Below are 26183 nucleotides of genomic sequence, written 5' to 3'. Positions count from 1 at the left end.
TGCCTCCAGATGGAAGGATAGCTCAAGAGTTTGCTTTGGTAAGAATACATGGCAAGGATTGATAATTTGAAAAAAAAAATTTATGTTGGATCTTTTCATTCGTTTGCTGCTTATGTTGCGATCACTCATGTTGCAAGTTCTTGTGACTATACACTAGCCTCAGTTTTGGTAAATGAGTGGTGTAGGCGTGTGTGATTAATGGGGGGAAATGACAGTTACATAGATTCATAGTAAATCTACTATGTGCCTCTGATTTATAAATAGGGGCTCTTTTCTTGTTGTCTATTTCTGCATATCAAACCTCCCTAAAAGTTAGAGGCATAAACCAATACCTTCCATTGTAGTCATCATTTGTGGGTCAGGAATTGGGCAGAACACAATGGGGATGGTGCATTTCTTTAAGATGTATGGGGCCTCACCTTGGATGGCTTGACTGGCTGGAGACAGCTGGAATTCTTATACTGGAGCCATATACCTAGATTTCATTCTGGCTGTTGGTTAGATTCTTCAGTTCCTCTCCATGTCATAGCTCCTGGAGCTAATATGTCTATTAAGGTGGCTCATTTGATATGTCTGACACCTTAGGATGGCTGACATAGCTGGGTTGCCTAGACACCTTTCCTTCTTTCTACATACAGCCTGTCCATATGGTCACCATGGGTTTCATCACGGTGCAGGGTCCCAAGGTAGTCTGGTTTCTTACACAGAAGCCAACTTCCCCCAAAGCGATATTCTAAAAGGTTGGGGCAGAAACTGCAGGGCCCTTTATGCCACAGCCTTGGAAGTCCCAGAAAGTTATTTCTCCTACATTGTCTTGATCAAGCAAGTCACTAAATTTAGCCCAGTTTCAAGGTAGGGGAAGTAACCTTCACTTCTCTGTGGGAGGGGCATCAAAGAATGTATAGCTCTCCTAAATTTACCATCTTCTAAAATGACATTTCTTTTCAATTACAAAGGGTTAGTTAAGGCTGGAATTAATTTTTTCAAGTGGGATGCAATAATTATGGCTATAATTAAAATGGTTTCAGTATAACAGAGGAGATATGACTAGAATAAATATTTCTCAATTTAATGTTTAATTTACATAGATCTACTTCATACTATATGATTACAAATAAGCAATGTACTGCATTTTACCTTCAACATAAACTTCATTCAGATAGTGCTTATAGGCCCAATCAACCTTACTCTCACTTGCATTTTCTGATGAAATAATGGAAAAATCAGTGTAGGAAAAATGTTTGGGAAAATTTTAGCTGTTCCTAATAGAAATGTCTCCCTACCTTACCCTGTATATTATAAAAGTAATATATTCCATGCCCAATATTTTTATAGGTCTATTTTGTTTTTATTCTTGTTTAAAAAATAATGTTTCAGATTTTTTATAAGTTCTGCAAGAAAAATAGGCAAAAATAAACAATACAATCATTTATGAGTAATTACTGAACATCAAGCCTGGTACTTTATACTCATTTCTTATATAATCCTCATAACATACTTGTGAGTTTGGTGCATCATGACTTATATCATGACTGTCACAGCACACTATTCTATCAAGAGCTACTCATATTAAATACAGGGAAAAAGTACCCCCGGAGTTGTATCACTTCGCTCAGAGTCACAGGAATTAACCAGGTTTCCAGAGGGCAACACTTGGACCCAGGTCAGTCTTATTTTAGAATCTATGCTCTTAACCACTACTAAACCACATTTTATAAAAGTATACCTGTAATCCTACCTCTCACATATGTGCTTTCTTAACACCATTATATATCACACACACACACACACACACAACACACACACACACACACACTTCCAGAAGATTTTATATGATTGAACTTCATCTTCCCTAAATATATTTTAAGGGCTATATTTTAACTTTTTTTTCTATACTCATTCTTATTTTTTCTATTCCTACACCCACACAATTTCAGGAAAGTTTACTGGAGGATTTTTTTCTTCTATGAAATTGTCCATAAGGTCTATATACACTTGCATATCATTTTTCATGAATGTGTAAATAAACTAGACACCACTTTTAAAATCCCTAAAAATTTTGTCTTAATCTAGTTGCAAATCCTATGAAATCCTGCCTTATTTTTAGATAATCAGAAAGTATAAGGCTCATATCTTTCTGGATATGTAGCCAAAACTTGAAAAGAAAAAAAAACAACACTGTGTTTGGATCAGTTTATCAGGGTTCAAAGGCAATATGAAACCTCAGTTCTCTATTTGAAGGTTCTGGTACCTTAACATCTCCCTACTGGACATCATCAGTGTTCTACTTTCCATTATCTGGGACATAGACAAGATGTGAACATTCCCCTGCACCCAGCGCTGACCCCAGGGGACTCTCCTGTGGATCTCCACCTCAGGTAGGCAGTGATACAGTGATGCCATTCTCTGAGTGTGACCTGTTAGCTCAGGTTTTTTCAAATATTTTCATCCACAATCTGTACTAAATTATGAATTTTATATCTCCACTCGACACACACAAGTAACATAAGAGATTCTAAAATAATACGCTCCCAGGCCATCTCCCTCCACAGACACCACACTCACTCTCAAGCCCGGGCAGCGGCGAGCGTGCGTGTAAGACACGTCCGGCTCAGCCCTGGAGCGTGACTGCCTCCGCGGTCTTCTCGTCCGCTCGGCCGCCGCCTCCCTTCTTCCCGCCGCTGCCTCTCTGGGCCCTTCTCCTCCTCTCACTACACTCAGGGTCCTCCTCCTCCTCCTCCTCTGCCCCTGCCGCTCATGCCGCTCCACTAACTACATCCGGGTATTTTTCAGGGAAAAAAAATCACAAGACAGTATTTTCAAGTGTCATACCATCCACATAAAAATTCAACTTGCAGAATTTACAAATTAATTATTCTGAGCAGGCAGTTAAATTATACATTCTTTTCCAAAATTCAATCCACAGCATTTAAAAATTCATACAGTTACAGCATGATCTCCTCTCTTTACAATCTACCTATTTACATAGCTTTTCCTACTACAGATGATAAAGTTCTCATCATGGCTACCAAGGTTTGCAAACACAGTATATTTAAAATATATTTAGCAGCATATAAAAATTAGATAAAAAAGGAAAGAAATACTCCTATTAAATAAAAGTGAAATTAAAAGGTGATAATAAAAACAACTCCATAGAAAATAGATCAAAACATATTTTTGTTAGGACATCAAAAAACTTTCCCATCACAGGGAGAGGGTATAGCTCAAGCGGTGGGGCACATGCTAAGGATTCACAAGGTCCTGGGTTCAATCCACAGTATCTTCACTGGAAAACCAAATAAACCTACTACCTCCACCTTGAAAAAAAGGAAGCTTCCCATCACAGAATGTATGCACAGCACTAATAAAACAATTTAACAGCATTCTAGTCCTGAGCACAGAGTACAGCTCAGCTGCACAACTTTGGTCAATACAAGTAAACATCAACATTTAACACAAACTGCTTAACATTCTTTGTTAGTAGATTAAGGTCAACTCCATTTTATGAAAAGTCATCAATAATACACTCACATCTCTTTTCCATTACATTAAAAGAGCTTTCAAATTTGGGAACCCTCTGTAGACTGATATAAATACCAGACAAGCAGATCACAATTTGACTAACATTCTTGACATGTTTAAATATGTAAATCAGCTAAACAGACTATATGAATGAGTTAACAATGGGTTGCATTGTATTCCAGGTGTATTTTCTGACTGTCACAAAAGCAGACATCTTGTATTTCAAATAATTTGAAGGTGTTTTTTAATAGCTAGGCACAAAATTCCAGCCATGATAAAATTGTGAATCAAGCAGTATATCAATTATAGGATATATATGCATTGCTAGATATTAAAATTAAGCACACAGGATAGTACACAATTTTATTAGAATACCACTTATATTCAGCAGTTGGACTCAGATATATTTCCCAGTTAATCCCATTCACAATTTTGCCTAGTAAAGTGCAGGACAACATATTCCATAAAGAACACAGAGTATTATCACAGTATTCAGTTTATGACTATCTTCATTCATGTTTATTTACTGGCAATATCTTCCCCCAGATCTCCTGTGTCAGACATTTGACCATCTTGCAAATTTCAAGCCTTCCAAATTCTCAGTTTGATCACTACAAAATAGTAAATTAAAAATGAACATGTGAAAAAATGTGGAAAGATAAAGAAGTTCTCAGAATTACTTATCATGGAATGATTTTCTGAAAAGGTCTTTAATAGATGTCAGTAAAAATTTACATTGTCCCATAAGCATATCAGTTACCGATAATAATGAAATTTAAAATAGCTCCTATTATCAAGGGTTTACTATGTGCCAGCCATTGGCACTATGTGCACCTTACATAGATTAATGAATTTAATTCTCCTTGTCTACCATAAGATTTAGATAATGCTATTATCCCCTATTTACTGATGAGCAAATTGAGGTCTAGAGAAGTTAAGTAATTTGCCCAAGATCACAAAATAAGTGATAAAGCATGATCTGAATCTAGACAGACTGGCTCCAGGACCCTATCTCCTAAACACCACACTGATATGACAAGGTCAGAGGTCCTTAGGCATAAGAGCCCAGAGTAAGGTCAGAGTCTGGGGGCCGGGTAGTGACTCCAGAGAGCTGGTGGCTCTGTCAATAGTCAGGAAGAGTTATGTTCTGGTGAAATCAGCAGAAGCCCACAGGAAAAGCAGGGGGCTAGTAAGAAGTGGACCACCACTCTGCCTATCAGAGAACATAGAAGATACAAAGTTTTTCTGAGAAAACTTATTTTTGTTCACCCAACATGTGGGTACTGGGGACCAGTCATTAGACAGTCACTTTTTTCTACCATGTCTCCCATGGATCTAAAAGGGGAGTGTTGCTTTTCTCTAATTTCCTAATAAATCCAAAGCCAAAAAAAAAAAAAAAACCAAAACAAAAAAAAAAAAAAAAAAACCCAGTTACCATGGAATTTTATAGTTAAAAAGCATTTCAAAGTTTATGCAGTCCATTTCAAGGATAAAGGAAGTTTAGTGACTTGTCCAAAGTAACACAGTGGAGCACAGAGCAGAGCCTATAGTCCAGGATTTCTAGTTCTTAATCAATAATCTTCTCTCCTGTAAGAGTTCTCATCACAGGAATAAAAAACACACTTTTTTTCCTTTTTTTTTTTTTTTTGTATCTACATGAGATGATGGATGTTAACTAAATTTATTATGGTAATCATTTCATTATACATGTAAGTCAAATCATTATATTGTCCACCTTATACAGTGCTGTATGTCAATTATATCTCAATAAAAGTCAGAGAAAAATAATAATCTTCTCATCAACGCACACAACACATGTACATTGAAAATAGTAAGAGGCTATTCTCATTCATTTATTCATTTATCCATTTCATTTATCCCATTCAACCACCCACTCAAGATATTTTCATTGAGAACTTGCTGTGTTCTAGGCACTATTTTAGGTGGCTAGGATAAACAAATAAGTAAAAAATAGAATTTTCTGCCTTTATAGATCATACATTCTAGCAAAAGGAGACAGACAATAAACCACAATAAATAATTAGATTGTAAAGTTTATTAGAAAGTAACAAATGTTATAGAAAAATAAAAGAGCACAGCAAAGGGGAGCAGGGGGAGCAGGTCAGAGGAGAGATCACAATTTTAAATAAAATGGCAAGGTGATTCTTCTTGAGGAAGAAAGAACTTAGAAGAAAGTCTGAAGGCAAAGAGATCAGCCAGAGCAAATGCCCTAAGGCTTGAGTGAGCCTGCTGTGTTCAAAAACCAGCAGAGAGGTGATGGGTGTTGTCAGAGAAGGAGCCTGGCAGAGGGCACTGGAAGGTGACATGAGAGAGAACAGATGCTCAGGGGGCCAGGCCCAGTATGGGCTCATCTCTACATGAAATGGATGACCACAAGCTTTTCAGCCAAGCAGAAACATGATCTGACTTGTGTTTTTAAAAAATTACTCTGGCTTCTGTGCTGAGAATAGACCACACATGGGCAAGGGACCGTGTTTAGGAGGCCCCTGCAGTCATTCAGGAGCTGATGGTTACTAGGGTTGCTGAGGCAGCAAAAGACATGGTGATAAGTGGTCAGATTCTAGATGTAATTTAAAGGGACAACACCAACAGAATTTGCTTATGGTTTGGATATGAAGTGTGAAAGAAAGGGAGGAATGAAAGTTTCTGGTCTGAACAAGAGAGAAGACAGAGAAGCCATCGACTGAGACAGAGAAGCCTACAGAGCGAGCCTCAGGAAGGTTGGGAGTTCAATTTTTGGCGTATGAAATGTAAGATGGTCACCACTACTAGTCATGAGAGAAAAACTTGTGCCAGCTTCTGTCTCCTGTTGTAAACAAGGTGAAAACTTGAAAAAATCTATGAAACAACTATTTTCAGACCCTAGGCAATGGGTAGCTCAGGCTTGTGATCCCTGAGAAAAGGGAAGCAGAGAAGGTAAGCTCTGTGATGGACTTGGTTCTGGTTCTGGAAGCACTTTCCAGACTACAGCAGGGGGCGGGGGAGCCAAACAGAAAAATCACAGAATGGGAGGTGAAGAGATAAGAAGAAACACCTGGGAAGTATGAAGTCATTGGGATTTGTAAGACCAAGTAGAGAAAAGGAGAGAGCATGCAAAAGCAACTATGGAGCTACAGGAAAAATATTCCATAAATGTACATAGAGGGCCTCTATGGCGAAGCTGCACATGAGTAAAGACTATAAGGCCAGACCAAAAACCAATTACTGGTACATATAAGTCAAACGACTCCCAGGGCACACTGAGGGCTGTGAGATGCTCAGGTTCTGACCAGTAAAGCCGAGAGTATCATCAAGCATTCAAGACAGTCAGTAGGCATCCAAGAAGAGTTCAAAACAAGTCTCAGAAAGATGAAGCTGAGCCACAAGCAACTTAAGTGCCTGACAAAGCCCAACACTCTTTAAAGGAATATAATACAATTCAGATACTCAAACACAACAGTGTCATGTTCAACAGTCAATAAAATATTACTTGACATAAAAAAGGAAGAAAAATGAGACCCATAATCATAAGAAAAATCTATGACAACAGATCCAGAAATCAGATATGATGAAATTACTACTACAAGGACTGTGAATTACACAGTGCCTCAGTTTTCCCTCCTGTGAGACAGGGATGATGATAATGCTCCCCTCCTAGGGTTCTCATGAAGACAAAATGAGTCAGTGCCTGAAAGCACTTACAACAATGCCTGGCAGATACTAAGCCCTGTACACATGTTTGTTAAATAACAAATACGTAGAACTAATTGGAAAATAGCCCTTCTGATTTTATTGTCTATTTTCCTGATTTGAAGTTATGTGGTAAATGCATCTGCATCTGATGCATCAGGAGTAAACTGAGGGAAATGTCAGTTCTTCAAAAATAACACTGGATCATGGAAGAGAGGAACCACAGCACCCTCACACCTTGCTGGACAGGACTCAGGGACGCACAATTATTCTATAGTCTTATCTGAGTGTCCTACGACTTTGAGGGATACTAAGTTATTTCCAGCAAACTGTCAAGGACACAAGTTTCCAAGGGGATAAACAAAAGTGGTGACTCTTAAGAAAGTCATGCATCTTGGAAATTGCATCAATGAAGCACCAAAAGTAAGCACCTTAGAAAAACACAAAGTAAATTGGCTTTGATGTTCTTTAAAGATGAGAGAGAGGAAGCAAATTTCAATGAAAAGAGGGATTTGATGAGAACATCACAAATAATAAGAGACACCACAGTAATAGGACAGAGGCTTCAAAATAAAATCAGGGTTATCATGCACTTAAGATAAAAGAATCAAGAAGGTGCTCAAGTTAAATTAAGTAACATAATTGGTGCATGAGTGACATAAGGAGATTTTCAAGATAGATATTCAGGAGAAATCACATTTTATTTGAAGGAGACAAACACCTCACACTGTAGTACATATGCTTTCCTTCCCAAAGTGCTTATATACATATGATGTCATTTTCATGGTCACATGTCATCACCTCCTTCAAGCACCTTCTTAAGTGTCACATTCTCAGGGAGGTCCTCACTGACCACTCTTACTGTGCAATTCCCCCACCCCCCAATACTCTCTCCCTTGCTTTATTTTCCTCCATAGCGCCCATCACCATCTGACATATTTTACTTATTTATTTTCTTTTCATCTCCTTAGAATAAAACTGGGGTTTGTTTATGTTTTGTTCACTTCATTATTCCCAAGAGTCTAGGAAAGTGCCTGGCACACAGGAGATTCATCATGAATGAGCAAATAAATTAATCAATCCAGTCATCCGAAGAGGGAGGAAGCAAATATTTATACCATGTATTTTAAAAGAGGTGGGAGAGGTAAAAAGAGGGTTTTTTTTTTTTTAAATAATTTGTTCTAAATATGAAGAATGGCAAGTTTGTTGCCTTTCTGGGAAAAAAAGTCTTTAGAAATTAGTCACCTATGCATAAGTAAAAAAAATTAAAATCACCAGGGGACAATCTGGCAGGAGACTTGCAGCATAGTCAGAGAGCTGATACGGGAGTAACACTATTATCATGTAACCTGGGGAGCCTGAACTCAGTGCCCACAGTGAACCTCAGAAAATGGAAATAAGACAGCATGAACAGCCATTAGAGTGACTGTAGTAAAAGAAGGATTTCACATGTTCTACATTCCCAGATGTTGACAACAGAGCATTTATTAAATCTGAATACAAGCAACCAGTGTAGAGAAAGATCACACGGGGAAACTGACTCAGCTGCAGCAAAAGCGTGGGTGGGATTACCACCTGTGGCTTTGCTGGGGCCATCATGACCTTCCATCTCTCTGATGCGCACAAGGTTATCCACGTTCCAGAGTTTCAAAATACCCCCTCTGCAGCCACTGAGCAAAACCGGTGGCCTGGCACCACTCCCAGGGCACAGACCCAATCCTTGTGTGCGTTTGGAACTTGATGAGAGAAAAAAGAAAAATTATCCACATAAGAGGAGCCTTACAAACAAAATTTTCATACGAAAACAAGTTACAAAAGTTTTTACTGACAAGATTTGATATTTGGAACCCTGAATTGGCCTGGAAACTATAAAAATCATTTGGTATGCAATCACTCTTAGTGATTTAAAGAAATAAATCTATAATTTGCTCTGCATTTGCCTCACTAGTTATCATCAGTGTTATCAGTATTAAAGGGCTAGCATATTAAAAATCTATAGAATCTAAAAGAACTGGAAAGTATACGGAATTTTTCAAACGTCATTTCCTCTTCAAAGGAGTAAGTATCTCACCTTTCTCTAACATGTATTTCATGCAAGTTTGGAAATTTTAACCTGGTATGTAGTCTCTAAGGATTATCTCATAAAATCACTGCCTTAAATTTTGAACAAGAACATAGAGGCCTAAAGCTTTCTGTTGAAGGCTGGAGCTAAACTATACATTTCAAAATGAGTAGACAATAATTATAAGCTCAGACATTATGACCATATTTTATGGATAAGTATATTTCTATGCATAATATAGAAGTTACATCCAAGAATGTATATCTTTAAAAGAAAAACATTTGAATTCAATGTCTGCATCTGTTGCCACATTTTTTTCTATCAACATTCATGCTTCTTGTTTATTTGCTTTTCATCTGGTTGTCAGCAGGAAAGTGACAGCAACAGCAGCACAAACGCTCCCACGTGGATAGAAGGGAAAGCTGGAACCTGAGAACAAGTTCATCTGTAAATTAATTTCTTCCTCTGGGAATTAGGGAAAGCCACCAGTATTTGATTGTACTGTCAAAACACTTCAACCCAACCACCAATCTACAGGAAGTGAGAGAACCACCACTCGTGGAGGTATGAACATGCTCCTGCAGAGGAGACACCATTTACACTGCTATGACTTCAGCTACACTTATAATTCTTTGGAATGTGCATACCTAAAGCAAAAACAGAACAAAATGAGAAACTGTAACTGCTTTACTCTGAGACTGATTTTATTTAAATGATAAAATTCTACTTAGAGGCTCTTCAAGTTCTTATAGAGAGTACTGGTGAATTTGAAGCACCAAATATATCCCATGCATTACCTGTAGAAGGTCTTTTTGAGCCAGATCCCATTTCTTGATTCCATTGTCTCTGGACCCACTAACTGGGGTTAGCGTTTCAGTGCCATCATAATGAGGGGGCTCGAAACTGTGGGTGGGACTCACAGTTCCAAGAGCACCTTCAGTTACACCAAACATCCAAATAAAAGCAGTCATCCTATTTAACTTACAAATAAGTACCTGTATGTGTTCATTCATAGAAATACATGAGATGTATATTAACCAGACATGACTTGTTTTGTTGTGATATTTTACTAAGGCAACTAAAAAACCTGCTATGAATGACTCAGAATAAACCTAAGCTCTATTTTCAGATTACTTTTTCTTACATATTAGGCTTTTAAAGGCAACAATTTTTTTCACGTATGAGTGCACAAATGGTATGTTCAATAATAAAAATACTGTTTATCAATCTAGTTGCAATTTAAATAAGTGACATGATGGTTATTTCAACACTGCTAGGTGGCTCAGTGGTCCTGCTGGTCATCACAAATACCCCAGAGCTGATATTCAGAACTTTTCCCTCCCCTCAGTTGCCCTCATCTCTCTCAGCTGTTGACCTTGTGATGTCCTGCAAAGGCTAGTGTGATCAAAAATAAACTTTCTGGACCCTCCTTCCAGTTACAAAAGTTTGCTTTTATCCTCAGACATTCTCTTACCCATCATTTCTTTTCAGCTGCTTCTTTCCAAGGTTCACATCTTTGATCTGACTCTTTTTTGGTCTGATTCAACAATTGCCACCCCTTCTCTGTTCACACCTTCCCTCTCCAATGAGCCCATCTCCTAAGCATTTAAACACACTCAAGTCTATAGAATACAAAATCCTCTCCCCTTAACCACTCTCTTTTCAAGTCACTAACACATTTCTCATCTCTTATTCAAAGTTCCTTAAAAAGTGTCACTTATATTCTTCCTAGCTCTCTTTATCACTGTATCCTCTTTGTTGATTCTTGTAGGATTCCCCAAGGCTGAGTCATGTCAACTTCTTGCTCTTTTGGCCATGTCAACTACTCTAACTCCTTGAACATCTGCTTCTATTTGGCTCTGAAACACACATGTCTAGTTATAACTTATCTTGAGCCCTGGACTTTCCTTTCAAATGGCCTACTGGGCTTCACAAGGAAATCCTCAAACTTAACATCTCCAAAATCAAGCTATGCATCTCTCCTCATCTTATCTGCTACTTGCATAAAACCTGAAGACAATAATATGTTCACTATAGATGATGGTGATGATGGGACTTAAGCAGCAGTTGGATGATTGAGCCAAGAAATCTTTAAAATCCCACCCAACCTATCTTCTATGACAAGTGATCATATATGTATAAATAATAAGACAACAAAATCAGGAACTATGAGTGAGGAAGATCAGGAAGAAAAAGCAAAGGCTAGAAATGAGAAAAAAAAAGAAATCTGATAAAGAGAAAATGGTCCTAGGTGTATCCAAATACTTTAAATCTATCATCAAATAGGAAAATATAATTCAGCAAATCTATTATACACACTTTGATGTAATGATCCTTGGAGCTGGTGATGATTAGATCTTGTTCATTGGAAATCTGATCTACAGTAAGACACATAACAGGGCCTAGATGTCCTGTTAACTTTCCTGTGGACTGAGACCTTAAAAAAAAAAAGAAAAATAATTTTGTTTGGAAATATTTCTTAGCATGCTAAGGCTAAGCCTCAATAAAAATAATCTATATTCTTTGATAAAACTGCTCATTTTCTTCTGATTTAACTCCACCTCTATACAACTCTGTTCAAATTAACAGTCAAAAAATGGCCAAACTATGATGGAAGTTTCAGAAGTCCTAAACAAGTTATTCCAAAGTGACTAATGTCATTCAAGTAGTAAACAAAAAGGCATCAAATATCCAAAAACTTGCTACATGTTAATTTTAACTCCAAACTAAGTCCAGGTAAACTTTAACCTGTTAAATGTCTGTACGTGTTATAGACATATGACTGATGTTATCAGACCCAATGTGAAATTGGATTAAAACAACTACGTCACTGATATAACTAGAAAATAACAATATGGAGAAAGTAATATTACTTTTTATACACATGTATTTTCACACATACATATACATGTATATGTACACCCATCTTATATACACGTGTACACATATACACATACATGTATGGGCACTATGTATGCACACATCTGCACCAGGAAATAGGTAGTCCATTTCCTCAGTTATTTTAAAGATATGAAAATGACCGGCAATATATCTGACTGGTAGAAAAACATGATGTCAATTATCAGGGGGTGACAGTGAACCTTTGTTTTGTAGTCCTGCCTCAAGTCAAGCTGCTGGGATGCAGAGATATATTTGGCTTCCAGAATATTACCATTTCTTGAACACTCTTACTTTGTTAAGATGAATCTGTATTTAATCATGTTGCTGAAATCAGGCAGGTTTCAAAGGTTCTAACTTTTCAGCAGAAAAGAAAACGTAAAGATTTTCAAAAGCTGATCTTTTCTGCCTCATGTTATGGCTAAGTATCTTCCTCCATGGTGCTCTGACTGCAAGTTTAATATATTCAAGAATAAACCAAGTCTTCCTCTCTTTCCTAATTTTCTTAAACAAGTATTCTTTATTTTTCTACTTCTTATTTTTAAAAGAGTACTCAGGGCTGTGTTTTTTCTTTCTCTTTCTTTCTCATTTATTTATATATAAATTAGGTTTATTAAACTTTTTCAGACATGCATTAAAATATTACAAGTTATAACTGGTTATTCCTCAAAATTTCTAAAATAAATTTCCCTTTATTTACCAGTAACAAGTTCCTTCTATATTGGATTATTACCTGAATTTCCTGAATTGCAGACTTAACTCAGTATCCTGTAATTGCTTGTTCAATGGCCTTTATCCTCCTTTATGCGATGTTCTAAGAAGGTGGACCCCATGTTTGTCTGGCTTAGTCTTTAGCCCCAGTACCTACCACAGTGTTGGTACAGTGCCTGCCATAATCGATCTTGAATTAATATTTGTTAACTAATAAATATTCTCTTGCTGCCAAAATGGAAAGAACTAAAACACTCAAGTAAAGGATAAAAGCTCATACTTCAATTTACCATTTTTCTTTTTTTACTCACTTCATCTTCTTACTACTTCATCTTTTATATATATTATTTCATATTCACCAAAATCCTGTGAGGATTTATGTGCAAAGTTGTAAAGTTTATAAACTGAAAAATTTAGAGATGTAAGATGCATGACTGATGTTATGAAAAATAATCCTTTCACAGGTGCTGATGCTGTTAGGGTGAGTCTTGGTCTCTTCCTAGTAAACAGTACAACTGGGAGACATATATTAAGGAAGGCAATTTTCCTTCATATATATTTTTCCCAGCAATGGGGATTAAAGAAGGAGAATTGTGAGTTTGCTAATGAGGAGAGTAGAGACATTTAGGAGTGTTGTATTCAGCAGAAAAGCCTAAGATTTTATATTAACTTCTGGGGTTATAAAAATTAGACTTCACATGCACTAATGAGTGAAAAAATATATTTGCCATATACAAGAAATACATTTTCCTTTAAAATTCTGCCTTTTCAGATTCCACATTCTGACAACATTTCCAGAAGCTGCATAGAGGAAGGTGCCAGTTGGACTTAGTGCAATTTGACTGGTCTGGTTTTCCCCAGAAGGAATAGCAAGTGTCCAGCTGGTACGTGCAGAACAGGCATCTCCAAGAGGAACTTGACCTGAAGACCTTAACAGAGGTGAAACAGAAAGGTAAGTCACATTTCTGGAAAACATTTAGGCTTAGAAATCCTTAAATTCTTAGGAAACTGGCTGAAGGCAACCAGATCTGGCTACTGTAAGCACCTTACCTAGCACAGCATTTCACACACATGTGACTGGCACTTATAAATGAACATTTTGACAGATCAATAAATGAATGAATGAAGAAAACAAGATGACATGGCTTTAAACTCTTAATTTGCAAGTCTCTTAAACACTAGGAATTCTGGGTCCTGAGTTAAGGATGACCTCAATATGATTCAGAAAAGATTAGATGACAATGATTTAAAAACTCAACAAGTGATGCAGTGCCACAAAGGTAATTCATCTTCCTGCAGTTTCCAGAAGTCCCCTGAGGGGCAAGCCTACCAATATTCCTTTCATATGTAAGATTTGCCCTTTTCAGTTAAAGACACTGAGGACTTCTAAAATTATTTTTAGTTTTTGTTTACTTTAACCCAATCATATATGGATTAGTTGCTATTGCTTAACCATAACTTACTTCTATTTCCTCCGCTAAATTCTAAATGGCAAATGTATTTTTAAATTTGGGAACATTTTCTCAGTTAACTTCTAAAATATCAAGTTATAATCAATCTTTTCAAATTAGATTTTAGTGAGTCAACTGGATGGGTAAATTTCTAACATAAGATAACAGTGTTCTTTTTCTACAAAATTTCCCTCAAGAGACTTGTATTCAATACAGTAAATAATTAGTAATTCTCAAAATGCAAAATAGAATTTAATGTTAGTAAACCCCACTCTACAAATTAGTAAAAATTAACCATTCCTATGCTTTCTACTCTTATTTAAACCAAGAGTTCACCTTAATTTTAATTATGTAAAACAGTTCATCAACTTTATGGCAAAAAGAATCATCTGCTCTACATTTTAAAGATATACATGATAAGAAACACATAAAACAAACTCATCCTCCAATTATCCAACACAATCTAAAGTTATAAAATATAGGCTAACCTCAAGGCAGTGTTAAGTCCTAAAACAGAAAAAAAACTCTCAGTTATTCAATACATGCTAATTAAATGTTGCAAGTAATTCTTCACCATCTACAATGGTGACTTCAGCCATTTTCCAAGGAGTGGTATTCATTTAGAAGCATGTAAATCATTTAACTATATAAGTAATAAATACTATGAAAATTTAATTCCTTAGTTATTTGGTTAGGGAGGAAATATGAAATGTGTACTTAGTCACAGATCAAATATGACTTCTCCCTTCCTGTTTAATATTGAGCTCTTATATATTATTTTCTCAATAATTTTTTTCACCTTACTTTATCGGTATTCTTACTGTAAACAAGTTAATGTTCCTTGCAAGTAGACAGGTATAAATAAACAAAAATTCATTCACAGGCCTATTTTTTCTCATATTTATAAACAAGGACTATTTGCCCCTTATGCTATTTGTCTTTAAGTTACTTACATTAGCATTTGAATGCACTTTGCTGAGTCTCTGATATCTCACACCTTAATATAAGATGTTGACATTGTGAAGACCAAACTTGTACAATTACAGTATTTTACTGATATGACATTGTTGGGATGACCCCCCAGTGACATTGTTTCCTGCCCAGTCACCAGATTCCATACTTTAAAAGTACAATCTGAAACAAAAAAAGAGGAAATACTGTCAATATGAACTAAATTTGACTTCTATGGGAAAAAAAATGAGGTAAGGAAACAGTAATTATTCCATTAACCTGAAACGGGCATCCTAACTCCATCCTTGACACTTTGCAGCAGGTTCAAGGGCAAAGTAGGTATAAAGGATTAGATGAAAGCTAGGGATGCATCACGCAGTATTAAAAAGAAATTACACAAAATTTTAAAATAGATATATGAAAAGAGTCTTGCTCCAAATTGCCCCTGAATTTTAAACAGCCATCCTAAATCAGCCATTTCAAAATCTGCTCTTAGCTCCTGAACACTCCATACTCATTAATACACATACGTTTCTTTCCAAGAGTCACTGATGGATGGATTTTATCTTTGACTCAAAAAACATAATCATAAAACTATTCTATTTTGTTTTTCTGACATGTTGAATGTGTAATTATACTGGAGAAATCAATTTAACTTCAATCATTAGAAAATTATGTTTTTGCAGAGTCAATTTTTTTAATGGGGGAATTGCTTGCAATTATTCACAACACGTATTTAGACTCTTATATTTCCCTCATAGACAATAAGCAAAAATCTTTGCTGATTAAACTGAGTCTTGTAACATCCATAAATGCTAAAAAACTTTAACTAGCTCCCCAAATTCCTATACATGCTTCCTTCTCACCTTCCTAGTCTCATTGCCCATTGTCATGTATATTCTACATTTCAACTCAATTGGATTTAGTTTCCAAATTCTTTTTTTTTTTAAGGATTAGATTTTTTCATTTATTTCTGCTTGGAAGAGGTACTGGGGATTGAACCCAGGACCTCATGTACGTTGAGAATGTGCTCTACCACTTGAGCTATACAGCCCCCCTCCCCCCAAATCCACTTCTACCTCCACATCTCTGCTTCTGCTCATCTCTGATCTTGGTTGCCCATCCTTACCTGTCAATAGCAACAATCCTGTAAGGTTCATCCTAAATACCAACTTATCAAAGCTTCCCTTATTTTTTACAGCTTGACATAATCTCTCCCTTTTCTGAAACCCCAAAACTTAGTCTATAACTTTTCAAATCATTTATAGTTGATTTTTTTTAGCTGCCTGCCATTTTACCAAAGGGGTTAAGAGCGCAGGCTTGGAGATGAGTAGACCTAGGTTTCCAATCCTGGCTCTTCCACTTTCTAAGTGTATCTGGGGAAATTATTTAACTTCTTGAATCTTCAGCTTTTTCATCTGTAAAATGAGGATGCAATATGTATGTCATTGGTGTGGTTGTGAGAATTAAGGGAGATGTAATTTTCATTCTGTCCAGTACAGCCTCTGACTTACAGGAACTGCTCAAGAAACAGTGGCTGCTACCCACCTAACTCTCCCTATCACATTGTATGTTGCAATGGCCTTTCATAGATTTTTGTGCAGCCTGCATTACTAAGCTCAGGCCTTTGCACACATTAGATGCTCAACTACCAAAGAGAGATGTACCCCTCGCCGTTCTACTCATATCACATCAACAGAGGTTTTACTTTCTTACCAACCATGCGGTGATTTTATATTTTATATAATTCAGGGGTTGAACCAGATTATCTCTCAGATTCTTGTGAGTCTTAAGCAGTTTGACATTTTTTTCAAAACCTGCTCAACATAATCATTTTTTAAAAGATCTGTTACATATCCACATGACACAACAACCAGCACCTTTTGATCCAGTGAAGAGAAGAGCATCATAGCCCCCACACAGAGCGCAGCTGTGTGTGCCCTTCAGCTATGTGCACACACGGAAGTGGGGCGTTCCGATTCCTTTTGAAGCTGGAAGTGGGTTGATTATGCCTCTGAGCTGAGGGGGGAGCTTTATTTCAGTAGCTATATCATGAAACTACTTTTAATTTTTTCTCTGACTTTATGAAGTCTTTCCAAGTAATAGTAATAAAATTCATACTGCTCCCTTGTCTGATCTTTTAAGCAAAGGGACACAGCATGAGATAGTAAAAGCAGTGATGGCGTGCACCGAATAATCAGGTGTCAGCTAGCAGGTGCATTCTGCAAGCAGCAAAGCCAATGCTGCATCTGGATTTTCTTATTAGTAATTTCATCTCTTTCAAAATTAATGAAGTAATATTGGGAGCTGTTCAGGTATAGTGAATTCTGACAGGTATGAAAGTATAAGTGATGGTTAACTGGAAGATGTCTCTCTGTCAGGCTGGAATATAATTCTATGTCAAAAAAGACATTCTGGAGAAAGTATAACACATGCCACCGAAAATAATAAGAAAGCAAATTTCAAACCAATTTGAAGAAATATAAGAATATTTACATAGACAAATTCTAAAGGGGGAATGGCTCAAAAATAGCAAAAAATTTACAAACTCTTAACAGTGTGAAAGAAAAAAAATTTAAAGGTAAAATTTTAAGAGAACAATGAGGCTCTTTAGGGAGCTTTCTAATAAATTTAATATTTCTAAAGTTTCTGCTTTATGCCATTGGACTGTGAACTATGGAAATAGAAAGTTTATCAAAACACTGTCCCTATCCTAAAGGAATTTAAGACAGGATCTGAATTGAAATAAATGTAAGAGGAAGACTAAAGATGAGTGTGAATTAAGACATGGTAAGTATGTAAGTTGAATTTAACTGTGCTTCAGAGCAGGAAGAAAATTTATGCTGAGGGCAGATGCAGGCATGAAACAAAGCTGACTATTTCCATCTTCTTGATGAATGAGAACAACCTTCATGATGCAAGTGGCATGAATAATTAAGAAGAAATGTAAGCCCACGATAAGTTAGAACTGATAATGAAGACTTATTCAATGAGTTCAAGTGCTCCAGTTTCTGAATCATTATGTGACAGCGTTTTGAAAGTATATACCATTGTCGAGGCAAAATCATTGTTGGTACACTGGATCAATGAAGGGGATAAAACACATAGACCCAATTTTCTAGAAAGGAGAAAAATAGTGGATTTCAGAGATTACAGATAGGTAACTCTTGTTGAGTCTCACAGAGGAAAACATTAAATAATTATAAACACTTAAGTGCTCATATAAATGCTCATATATAAGTGATAACATGGGGAAGTTCACTAATCTCACGGGGAAGTTCTTTGTAGAATTAATAGGCAGCATATTATGAGAATGTCATATTCACAACATATGTTGACTCCAGAAAGGTCTATACAAAAAGCTTTTCAAGTGACATCCTTGTAGATGTGGTGAGTAAATAAAACACTATTGTAGTAAGGTAGTTCCATCAGTGGCTGAAGAATCACACACAAAGGGTCCATGTTCCTGTCAGTCTGGAAAGAGGTCTTCTATATCTAGTCAATCTTTCCTCAGAAACAAAGACAGACATGGCATGTTTATTAAATTGATATATTAAAGAGATGCACTGCCTAGAAAAAATTACAAACAAAATTCATTTAAGTACATATCCACCACTAAAATATTCAATGGAAAAAAATTAAGCATAAAATTTAAGTTGAAGTTAGAAGAGAATTCTCCAAGTAGGAAAGGGGCTTAACTCAATTTTACAAGCTAAATAAATTTGTTTATTGATATGAGATCAATGGCTTAACAATTTTTGATTCTTCTACCAACATTTTCAATGACTTGTGCAATAGAAGCAAATATTTCAGAAGAAAGCAAGAGAGTTACTATATTCTGCTGAGGCCACATCTGGAATAAGTTTGAGCTCTGGATGCCACAGCCCAAGAAGAACTCTGAAAAATTGGAGATTTTCCAAAACCGTGGAAGCAGAAGGAAGGATCCTAGATTGCATAATATTAGGAACAGATGAATCTAAAGCTATTGAGAAGATAAGAGGACTTCCATTAGAGAGAGCATACAGAAGCACAGTTAAATGGCTGAATATTCAAAAGCTCTGTCAGATACCCACAAAAAGATGCACTGGATTAATTCTGCTATAGCTCAAGAGGGCTGATGAAAGGCCAATGGATAGAAATTTAAAGGAGGTAAATTTAGTCTCAGGAATTTAAAAAATCCTTTATTTTTAGAGTTTAGTTACAATGATTTCAAAAAATGAAGGGAGTTCCTCATTACTAGAAATAATACCAGGAACTGTTATCACACTGGATATGTAATGACAAAACCCAAAGTATTATTTTCATACATGCATCAATTTGAGATTTTTGAAACTAATGCTCAGTAACTTGTTGGTAATCTAACAATTTAACCAGAACTGAAATGGGAGCAAAACCTCCTCAAAAGTCTGAATCTGCCATTTCAAAATCTTAACTGATGTGGGGTTTAAAAGCTATGAACTGAAGCTGTCAGATTATAACTATTGCTTCACATGTTGAAAAGTTACAATCTAATACACAGTCAACTGCTACTGTTACTTCGAAAACAGAATATGTATGTATATATGTATGTATGTATGTGTATTCTAAGAAGCTGACTATAAAGAAAAAAAAATCCATGTTAACAGCCTAAGAGTTGCATGATCTGCATTTAATGACACAAATCATACTAAGGGGGAAAAAGAAAAACTAAACAGTACCCTCAGTTATATAATACTATGTCTCCAAAAAATTTCCTTCATTCAGATCATTCTCTTTATCCTAAGAATCTATTAAATGTTCCTTTCATGACATAACATCCAACACAATTCTGTCATGTCAAAGGTTGTAATATTACAAAAGTAAATATTTGCCTCCAGTGACTTAATGTATGGCCCAGCCTAGAGACCAGAATGTCTTTTTTCATTCTTACTTTTTTTTATTTTTTCAGACCTTTGAAGAAAAAGAATTTCAACACTAAAGAAAGAATTTTATTCATTAGATACTGAAAAATACTCTCATATTCTCAGAATATTAGGGTTAATATTTTATAGAGATTACCTTATATCAAAGATAATATAAAAAATACAGAAATTGGAAACATACATCCATGGTATTTCTTTTCTATTAAAATTAATCTATTTACATTCTGAAATATATAAATCAACTTTAAAATTGTTTAAGTTAAGGAACACTGCAAACTTACACAACAGATCTGATCTGAAGGAAAAATAATGCTTACTTTTGTTCCATGCAAAACCAGTAAAGTCTTGCAATGCTGTGAATGAGATTAATTTCCTCTCCCTTCCCCAACCTGCCTTCTGGAGGATCTACTGATGATCAGGAAAATGGCCATAAGACATGAGGGGGAAGTGCAAAGGGAAAGGAGACAAAATGATTAGTAGAAAGAGGAAATGATAGAAAGAAAAAGAAATTAAGTGTCCAAAAAAATCTGTAACATGAAAAAATGCAACATTGTTATTTCTAAAATAGCATTTATTAGTTAAAAATATTTATTATTTTTTAAAAACTCTTTTTCTTTCTATTTCTTTCTATACTTTAGGTACCATAGTATACTTTTTCCCATAGCATACATTTTCTCATCACAAACCCTGCCATAAACTTCTTATTTAAAATCAATAAAGCAACATGAAAAACTACCTTATTCACCTCCCACAATTTAAGGGGGTAATATTCATTGAGGAAATTAATTTTCCTAGAACTATATTTATTTTAAAGAAAACTTTTAGATTATAGACAGAAAACAAATAGCACAATTTTTTATGTTATTATACAAAAAATTCTGCCACTACTTTGAGAGTTATGATCACAAAAATATATTTTATATATATTGAAATTTATGATTAAAATATTAGTATATTGACATTTATCATTTATGAATGCAACAAAAATGAGACTTGCTTAAATTTTCTAGGAAGGCTTTTTAGAACATCGCTGAAAGGCCAGAAAGTAGTAAAGACAGAAAGTACCTGTGTACCTCAGACAGAGAAGAGTCACACTCATCAGACCTACAGGGAAAGAGTCAGAATTATGAGGAGAAAGACTGCAGATGGTAACAGGTGGACACTGAGGCTGAACTGATTCAATAGTATGAATAATAGAAACTTAGCAAACATTTTCTTTAACGGGCCCTGCTTTTCTATTTGCACTGGATATCAGCAATTCAATATACACCTAAGTTAGGTAAAATATTTTGTTCTTATGTTTTCTAACAAGATTTGGTGGGTGGGTACTTTCTGTTACTGTTCCATGGAACCTATCTGTCCTCACTTTCTAAAATGTAGGCCCTGAAGAGGAACACCATCAGGTAAATGAAATCATCACTTCAAGGCACAATTTAATCTGTCTGGTATTAGAAAACTTTTCCCATTTCAATAACCATTAATAAATTTCATTCCTCTTGATAATTACTTTAAAGTCTCATATGAAAATTACTCAAATATATGTGTGCATGGGGAGCAAATCAGTCAAAATTGAATAACCTTTGATTTAACTCATCTCAAAAACATGGAGGTCTTCTGCCTAGTCAGTCCCTCAGTAACAGTGGGGAGGTTTTGGTAGGATTTAAAAATAAGTGAGCAATTCCTGTCATCCTGACCCTGAATCCTCCAGGACTGGCAGTAAGCCTGGTTATTATGATACTAAATATTTAGCATGTAGTATCATACAATAGGCTTGGGAAGAATGAGGACAGAGTGAGTGCTGGCATGTCATGTCATCAGAAACAATGTGTGGGACCTAACTTCTAGCAGGTGAAATAATGCTAGTCTTAAAAAGGGGCCCAAAGAAAGTGATTCAGAAGGTAGGTGAGGGTTTGGGGTAGTCAGTTATTCTAAGTTTTAATTTATAGAGATGGCAATGGAGTCAAATGATTGGCAGCTCATAAACTATTTCAGTTAAAAAAATGGAACTAAGATTAGACTGTCAAGATTATCAAAAGACTGACAAACTTTTATGACTGTAAATACAAGGTGGACAAAATTTAGTAATTCTTCATATCACTAGTGAAAATGGACTTCCTAAAGACCTTCCTAATGTTCTATTCTTTTCTCAATTAAATGAGATGTAATATTTAACAATGTTCAAGAGTCTCTTAATACTTGTTTTTAAGTTTTAAAAAATCACCTGACTAGATCACTTTAAAGGACATATCATCTACTGACTAAACTATATTAAAACTTAATCAAGCATTTTATCCATAAATTAAGTTGATTAAAGATTATTCCAAAATAATCATGTATCTTTCTAAGTCTACAGAGCCATTTAGCATGATCAAACATGCCAGACAGATCTTAAACAATATCCTGTAAATTTCAGAAATCATCAATATATATAAGAAGATCATAGCATAGAAAACAAATTGGAGTGGGAGGCTGGATATCAAGTACATACATCCACAATGTTATAATTCAAAATCAAAGCAGACAAGTCAGAGTTAATAAATAGTTTATGGCAACACCACTAGTATGAAATTTTTACAAGAGAAATTCTGGCTCAATGTAAGAATTTTTTTCACTTCAACTTTGATGAGGATTACATTTTCCCTACCCCTCCAACTTTTCTTCTCCAACAGCCCACCCTGAGTTCTACCCCCTCCACCCATAAAGGTACTCTTTTTTTTCAAGAACATCAATGACTCAAATTTTGTGGTGAATTTGTGAAACAACCAAATGGTAACAAAATGTTTCACATATGTGACATGTTATTTGTGAGCTGTCATACCCACCAAAGATAAAATAATTTGCCTCTTTTCAAGGCAGGCTATCCAGACTAGAGGTTTTTATGGGCTCAAAGAAGATGAAGAATCCCAAGAAATTTCAACTTCAAGTGATCGCAAAGATACTTCAATTCTAATTGACTTGCAAAAGGAAAAGGCAAGGCAAGTGCTGCAGTGGAGCAATGCAAATCTACAGCAGGGAATAATGTTCAACAGGAAAATAAATTCATCTAATTTTGTGTATATAGTTCACTTCCCATTGGAAAAACATATAAAATACAGCAAGAGTTCACAAGTCAGACTCCATCTCCCACACACATAGAGAGCTAAATATTCTCTCTGGAATGTATTGAAAGGCTCTGGAATATTATAATCCATAGTTGGGACTCTTTTACATAATAACTTACTTATCCTGATGAACTGATGTGTTTCCCTGAGAAACAGTAAGATGATTAAAAACATTCAGTTCATTACGGGGCTGGCTTGGTGGGGAAGAAGGAGGTAAAAGACTAGCTTCTGAGGTTCCAGAATCTGAGCTACAAGGGAAAAAAAAGTTAAATAGGTGGCATTATTGGCTTTTATTTGTTAGAAATGTTATAAGAAACATGCTTTAAAAAAAATTCTCAATAGAGAATTCCTTCCTTCCTTTCTTCCTGTCTTCCTTTTTCATAAGATAAAATGCACTCTGAACAATTTAATTTTTTCCCCCACTGGATTGTTTTACAATGGCCACAAGATGGCACTAAAGAAAAAGTTCTGTCGGCTAAAATCTAAACTCAGTATGAATAAATCAAGGCAAGTTTAAAATTATACAATTTTACAGTTGAGATAAAGATGTTCACTTTATAAATGAGGGAACAAACCCTGAGAGATTAAGAGGGATTTGCTTATTCAACTGATTAAGTCATTTATTTTTTAATTACTTATTTCTCCATCCCCTATCTCCTAATTATTCTTGAGATACTTGATTCAGTAGAAACAGGTAAATTGCATATTTAAATATAGGAAGCAAAGATGATTAGAATAATTTCCATGACATTCAAGGCAGCTAAACCAGTGGTCAAAGTATAGAGTCTGCATAATAGTACAGGGAAGGGGGATGGTATAAGATTGTTCACTTGGGGTTACAGGAAATGCCACAAAACTTCTTTTTATATTTATTTTATGTTGAAGAAATTGGCTTTGCCAATATTTGAATAGAGATTGCCATTGATGCTCTCACTTAAGACCGTGTCAGAGATCCACCTGCCATATGCAGCCCATTAGGTGACCTGAGGGAAATGTGAGTGTGCCACAGGGTAGAAAGGTGCAGTGGCTCTAACCTATTTATAACTTTCTGCGTGTTGTGATGTTGCAATTTACAAATGCCCAGGTAAGTGGACCATCGGATTATATTGTATATTGTTAGGCAGACTAACCCTCACAAAACAAGCTAACCCTCACAAAACACACACATAGCTTTTAAAGGATTTCAACAACAACAACAAAAAAATTAAGGATTTACCAATTTAAATATGAAAGAACAGCAAGAAAATAGCATAACTCTCACATCTTTTAACACTAGATTTTTTCAACCACTTTAAAGAGGTGAAATCAATGTCTGTTTTATCAGATAACAGTCAACATTAATTTCAAATTTTTCTAGAGGACTATTTGAATTACAGTTTTAAAAACCTCTCCTCAAAGCTATATTAACTCCACAATGACATACACAAATAATTGAAAAATAAATCAGAGTACGTGATTAATTTAATTTACAGGTATGTGTGTGACCAAGAAGATTAGAAGACCACAAGCCAACAGCTGATTTGATTGTCTTAAGTCAAATCAGTCACAATCCCGGCCTGAATATGGACAATAATTCCACTGCTGTCCTTTAGTATCTCAGTGCAGCTGATATTTTATACCATCTATCAGATAAAAAAGCATTAGCAACTGACTGCTTTTGTTCCTTGGTCTTTGGGTTTTCTGCTTTCTCACACACTCTTCTCCTTGCCATGGGGGAAGGCTCTGGTGGTTTTTCTGATAGAGATGACTGTTGGAAATAAGAGAGAAGAAGATTCTGTAATCATCTAGTTTTAAATATATACATGTAACTTTGGCAATTCAACCTAAGTTTTTAATAGATTACTAACTAGAACTTGAAAAAGGTTACTTGGGAATAAAAGATAGAACTAGGATATGAAAATATTACACAAGTTATTTTTAATTAATGGGAGCTTGACAACTGCATATTTAGTTTTTAAATTGGAAATCTTATCAAAAATATATAAGCCAATTATCTTTGAACATAAACATCAATGCAATACTGCCAAATAGCTGACATGAATTTTTAGGTTTTAAATGTGTTTGTTTGATTAAAACTGCTTTAGTTGAAGAAAAATACCCTTTACAATTTTGCAAGAACAAAAATATTAGAATATCAGAATATGAGATACAACAATGAAATTTAATGAATTATTATTACAGAGTGGCAAAAGAATACTACAGGTGAGCACAAAAAAGTGTTTTACTTAACTAGTATTTAAGTATTAATTAGCTATATAAATTTTGGTAATAAAAATATTCTTGTTTTATTATAAACTTTAAATGTTGAATAATGGCTATGAAACTAACAATTTAAGGCTGATTTTGTGTATAGTGGTACTCAATTTTAATTGGAAAAAAGTGAAATTTTCTATCCGTGGCTAGTTATAATAATAAGGAAAAAAAATCAAAGAATTAGAAAGCAGGATCCTCAGAATGAGCTTAGAGTGATTCCTGCTTGAAAGTGAAAACTAAATGTAACTAAACTTCCTGTGCCTGATTTTTCTAACCAGAGGAAATCACATTTTAGAAGTTCTGCATCATTTAAGTCATAGGCCTACTTAGGTGAATTATTTTACTTTATGCAATAGAAGTCATGAAGTAATGTGTTATAAAAGTTATCGTACCAGCACATGACCAGCTCTTAAATTTGTACAGAATTACACAAGCATCTTAATTGATGAAAACTTGAAAATAAATCATGTGAAGAGACAGTATCTAAAAGATATTTTCTACAACCTGTCATGAATTATAACATTTTTAAAAAGAAAGAGGCAAAAAGAAGATATTCTGGATTCCAGGTCATAGATTTAGCCTTGAATTTCCAAAAGTCTCTATTCATCTGAAAGACTAAATGCTGAACACATGGGAGTACCTA

General features: G+C 35.3%; 1 pseudogene; it reads right to left on the bottom strand.

The window, feature by feature from the left end:
• Positions 1-2611: 2611 nt before the first annotated feature.
• On the bottom strand, positions 2612-24998 carry LOC116660254 (annotated as a pseudogene).
• Positions 24999-26183: the final 1185 nt, after the last annotated feature.

This window comes from Camelus ferus, chromosome 27 (assembly GCF_009834535.1).
Source record: "Camelus ferus isolate YT-003-E chromosome 27, BCGSAC_Cfer_1.0, whole genome shotgun sequence".
Lineage (NCBI taxonomy): Eukaryota > Metazoa > Chordata > Mammalia > Artiodactyla > Camelidae > Camelus > Camelus ferus.
The sequence above is the reverse complement of the archived record's forward strand: the minus strand, read 5'-3'. Positions and strand labels throughout refer to the sequence as shown.